The sequence below is a fragment of the Trifolium pratense genome, linkage group LG7 (assembly GCF_020283565.1).
Source record: "Trifolium pratense cultivar HEN17-A07 linkage group LG7, ARS_RC_1.1, whole genome shotgun sequence".
Lineage (NCBI taxonomy): Eukaryota > Viridiplantae > Streptophyta > Magnoliopsida > Fabales > Fabaceae > Trifolium > Trifolium pratense.
Window position 1 is genome coordinate 47,225,635 of NC_060065.1, and position 6,000 is coordinate 47,231,634.

At 29.3% G+C, this 6,000-nt stretch overlaps 1 non-coding gene across 1 annotated transcript; it reads left to right on the forward strand.

Annotated features, from left to right (window-relative positions):
• Nucleotides 1–5,919: 5,919 nt before the first annotated feature.
• On the forward strand, nt 5,920–6,000 carry TRNAL-AAG. Its single transcript has one exon. It is a non-coding gene; the product is annotated as a tRNA-Leu (tRNA).

Here is a 6,000-nt window from a genome sequence, read left to right on the forward strand (position 1 = left end):
CTACAATTTTTGCATAGGCCTAACATATTTTATGAAAGGTTTAATTTATCTCTCTCTCAAACACATCTCAAAATTTCAATTTTATCACTTCTGAATTATAAAATTCAGACGGAATTTATCTGAATTTTACAATCTGAATGCATCATGTATATTCACTTTTTTTTTTTTTGTACAAATCACATTCACAATTGTTATTCAACAATGATAATCATATATTTTTAAAATTTCTGAAAATTATAATATTAATAGGTTTACTAAAAAGTAAATTAAATTCGCAATAAGAAATTAGTTTTGATGGGAAAAAAAGATAAAAAATTCTCAGTGACTAATATATAGTAAGCAGTAAAAACTTTCTTTCCTTCTCGTTTTGTAGTGCTTCAACTCACTTTTCTTCCTTCTTGCCATCTTTCCATAGATCAAAACGCACTGGTTGTATAATCCAACGGGGAGAGAGAGAGAGAGAATGAAGAGAGGAGGAAGATTTTGGTGGCTGTTATGTGCCATAAATCCAAAGCTTTTTTGGTGTGATTTAAGAGTTATGTGTGACAATTGGATCCGTTTGCCTTTCATTGATGTATAATTATTTTGGATAGATATATATATTGTGAATTTGATAAAAAAAAAAAGTTGTTATTTTGTGCTAATAAAATAACAAATTCGGTTACCACTCAAAAGAGCTTAAGAAGGGGATTGGGAGAGAGATCCAATCGCATTAGTTCCGAAGCACTCCTTTTCCATTCATAGAGAGAGCCAATCGTCAAAAATCAAAGTCAATATGGAAAGAAGCGATAGTAATTCTCCTTAATTCTTCTCTTCTAGTTCTTGATTCATATTTCTTTATGATTCTTATTTTGTATCTTGTTCTTATTGATTCTTGATTATTGTTTGTTTTCTTAGTACTTTATTTCAATACCTACTATGTTCTTGTAAAAAAAAAAAGTTCTCTTGCAAGGTATGTGTTGCATTTATTTATTAAATTTTAAGAGTACGTTTTCGCTTGATGCTTAAGGGAAATAAATAAATAGCTTTGACAATTCATGTACGTTTTCTAGAAAAGTTTTGTGTAGAATGTAGATCTAGATTTATTTGTTTTGGTGCATAAATTGTACACTATTCTATACCACAAAAAACTTTTGAGACAATCGTAAGCACCAACCTTATCTCTAAAAGCACCACCCTGTTGATTGTAATATGTAAATATTTTTTTAATCTGTGGTAATCTTATTACACTATGGTTATAGCCTTAAGATTGACTTTGGTATAATTAGACTATGCAATATAAAAATGTAATATATATATGCAAAATCAAACAATTGTAGCGACAAAAACGGATCATGCCAATGCATCTCTGATTTGCTAAGCAACTCTAAATCAACATTTATTACCGAAGAGCGTAAAGAATGTGAGTCTATAGTTGAGATGCCTGCATCACCAGAGCCTGAAGACATTGATTTAGATTCATAGCTTGATGAAGAGACTTACTATGGTCATACAAATGAAGATGAAGACATTGGGGATATTATGACAGTCAACCTCAGCAGTGAAGAATCATCATTCTTGCCAGAGAAATTACTTAAACTTATATCTTTATATGCTAAGCCTTACACATTTCTTTCTTTCATTTTTCTGTGCCTTATGCTTTTTTCTGTTCAGTTATGTCCTCCCAGATAATCACCATCTCCTTGCAAACGTAGGTACCAAAACAATCACAAAGTAAGCTTTTATACATAAATGAAAGTTAATTATATTTATTCATGTTTTTAATATTTTACAGTATGCTCCACGAGAACCAGATGATCGTTTCCCCTTATCTCCTGGTTGTATATTACCCGGTACTCCATTAGTTCTTTTTATATACTTTCTCACTTTTCATATACATTAAGAAAAGCTGATAATACATGATAATATAATTAATGTCTACATTTTGTGTATGCTTATTACTAAATTGTTCTTTGTATATAGATGTGTTCAGTATCAACTTTTTATCTTTCAAGACAAATCAGTAAGATTAGTTATACCAGTTATGATTGGAAACAAATAATAAATTTAGTAATTTGTAAAAATGACTTATATTTAGTGTCATTTATTTTCTTTGTAAAAGGTGTTTATAATTAGTGAGTATATCGTACATACAATAAGAGTATTACTAAAAAGAAAGTATTAAGCACAAATACCTACTTTTTTGTATTCTTAAAAAACTGAATTAGAAAGCTAGGATAAAACAAGCAAAAATAGGAAGGGAAAAAGAACTTGGAACACAATGCTCAATTATAAAGTGTAAAAATGAATTTTAGATGATATAATATGGAGCAAAAGCGAAAGAAAAATGGTGAGCTCTAGTTTACCCCTTTATAATTTAGGGGTATTTGCTGTCAACCAACGATAACACCAGATAAATAGTTTAACAGTTCGAGATTGACGACCGTCCAGGGTCCCATTTTTAAAGAGGCACAAACTTTTTTTAGGAATACATGTAATATAATAAAAATAGTGGAAGAACATAAACTTATTTTAATAGTATTGTACTCCCTTCGTCCTAAAATATAATAAAAAACGAGTCAAACAAACTTGATGTATTTTGTTCAAAATTTGGACCTAATTATACGTTCACTTTTGTTGACCAACTTTTTCTTATATTTTGGGACGGAGGGATTAAATAGTTATATGATATATATTTTGTAGTATGATTGTACTCCGTAAATTTACACAATTGTCTTGTATTTTATGTATGCGAAAAAATGAAAGGAAAGAAAAGAAAAGAGAAAACTACAAAAGAAAATATGAATAAAAAAAAAAGAGATAAAAAAATAATTATGCATGTAGTATTATATGAGAAACTAAGGAGAATGAATTCTAATATATTGATGGTGTTATGCATGTAATAATTGGTTATGGATGTTTTTGTTGATTGATATGCATCACTTCAAGAGTCATATTTAATACCTGAGACTGAGAGAATTGTGTATAATTTATAAATATTAATATTTGAATTTTTTAATTTAAACTTCGTAATTGGTTAGTGGGTCATGCATGTAATTGTTTGGCGGTGTTTTTGGTGATTGATATGTATGATTTCAAGAGTCATATTTAACACATGAAAATGAGGAAAAATAAATTGTGTATTGTTTATTTAATATTAAAAATAATAATTAAACATTGGGATATATGATTTGTGTTTTCATCATTTTTTCAATTAAAATTTGAAACATTTAAATTTCTAAATTAAAAGTAAAATAATATATTTATTTTTTTTGTGAATAAAAGTAAAATAATATTCATAAATTATATAACCATAGTTAGTTTTCCCAACCATAACAAACTTACATAAACTTATAAACTTAAATTAAATAGTTAATTCTAACACCTTTAATGCAATTGAGCTTCCAGAGGACGTGTTATTACCGAACCGTTATAAAAATAAAAATAATTTTTTAGTCATCGAAGAGATTAGTAGGATGAGTTATGGACCACATACTCTTTTTAAGACATTTTATGACACCGTTTAAAATTGTGCAAGCAAATTATTAATCATACCGTCTCCAGAATTTAAAACAGTTCAACAATGATAATAAGATCACTCTAATATGGTATTTTACCACTCTAACAAAGTATTATGACCAATTTAATATGGTATATGACCGCTCTTAAAACAAATGAATTATGATACTATGATAATTTTATTTTTTTTTTGATAATTATACTATGATAATTTTTAATGTAAAACAAATTTAAAACAAATTAATGCTAATTAATACTAGCACCACACAACACATGAAATAAACCTCAATTTTCTTTAAACAATCAGGAACAAAAACTAATGAAAATCTTTCAAATTTGCATAACCAAGTAAAAGAAACAATTAATGAGACAGGTTTAATCGCATATAGAAAATGATCAACCTCGATGACGTATCATCAGTATAGAGACAAATTATAAGTAATTGTAAGTAATATTATATATTCAAGATAATAACACGTGAATAATAAATGAATAATGATCAACCTCGATGATGTATCAACAATATAGAAAATCATATTAATACTGCTACTATGCCACAAATTATATCGATAATTGCCTGCCATGAATGTTTTGTTGCTATTTTGTATGTCCTTCATAGAGTGCTTCATTCTTGTAGTGATGGTTATCGATTTATCATATTTGAATATTATATGATTTTCTTTTGATTGTGTATGATGGTCGGGGAGTACTGAAACATCTTGCATGTATTAAGATAGAGAAACTAAAAAGGATACTATAAAAATATCCTAATTTATTTTGTGTCTGAATTGTACAATACAAATGTGTAAGAGGTCAAGATTTTTTATTTGAAGTTTACGCATCTCATAATAGTTCATATTAGCCAACAATTCAGACAAATCTACTTCGGATTGTGTAATTCAAAAAGGGTAAAATTGGCAAAAAGAAAAAGGTTGGGTCGGGGATAGAGAATGTAGGGAGAGGAGAAAAACATATTTCCCTTTGTAGAAATTAGATTTTGGGCTAGTTGACATGGTCACGGAAAATTGTAAGGTCAACGGAAGGATTCCAATGCTAATCAAGCACATTCACGCTCTCAAGAACTTGGATTGGCATGTCCATATTAACCATACTTGGCGAGAAGGAAACGGATCTGCCGATTGGTTAGTGAACTTCCGTCTAACCTTGGACTCTTTTGATTTGCATAATTTCGGGACTCCTCCTCGAGAGGTTACAAAGTCTCTTTTTTTTATGACTTTTCCGACGCTTGCATGTCTCCGAGTGTTCGTTTAGTGTTTTAGTTTCTTTTAGGGCTTTGCCCCTCTTTTGTACAAAAAAAAAAAAAGATTTTGGGCTTGATATGAAAAGTATGTTGGGTCTTTTGAGCAAGATTTTTACTTTTTGCGCCCCCTAAAAATCCTTATGTGCCCCCTAAAATTATCAAATTAACCCCTTCGTTTTTTAGGATGCGAGCGCTTTTCACACTCTAAGTAGCGAACTGTGTTTTTCAGTTTTTTGCAGTTTTACACACTTGCATCCTAAGTAGCGAGAGAGATAAATTAAAAATATCAGGGGGCGTGCGTCCCACAGGTGGTGTGAGAAGAAAAACTCTTTGACTAAATATATATTGGGTTCAAAGTGGTCCTTTTTATTTTTCTTACTTTGGTTTCAATAGATTTTTTGCTACTATCAATATCAATATTATCCACATACATAAATCATTCATTTCCGACAATGAACAAAAACAAAGAGAAGTTATTCGTTTATTGATTATGCACAAATCCAGTGTACAAAAAAGTTTTGTCTAACATGAAAGACTTCATTAAATCTTTCACGGTGCACAAGTTCTGAATATTATTATAACGAATATGAATTTTACAAAATTTACCGTTGGATTAAAGGTTTTCATCATATAGATCATCCATAAGTTTTTTTTATAAAAAAATTGAAAATAATTTGATATGTTATTGAGACCCATCAAGATTAACGTTTTATGGGTTTTTATTAAATAACGTTAATCTTGATGGTTCTCAATAACATTTTAAATTATTTTCAATTTCTTTAAAAAAAAAAAAACCTATGAATCTATATGATACAAATTTTCAATCCAACGATAAATTTTATAAAATTCGTATTAATTATAATAATATTTACGACTTGTACACGACGAAAGACTTAACAAGATCTTTCACCATAGACTGGTCGTATACAAATATAACAATTAACATGCTTTAGCCCAAAAAGAAAAAGAAGATATCACACCGTGGTCTTCAAATTAACACTATACTATTCCATATGTGCGCTCAAGAAAAAACTTAATCAATGCAGGCATGTGTAATTTCTTCAGAACATATGCTTGGGGAAATTTTTCTATGTTTTTTCTTATTATTATTTTTCCTATAAATGAAATAATACCGATGTATTCAAAAACTATCCCAACAAGTTGAGATGGCCGAGTTGGTCTAAGGCGCCAGATTAAGGTTCTGGTCCGAAAGGGCGTGGGTTCAAATCCCACTCTCAACA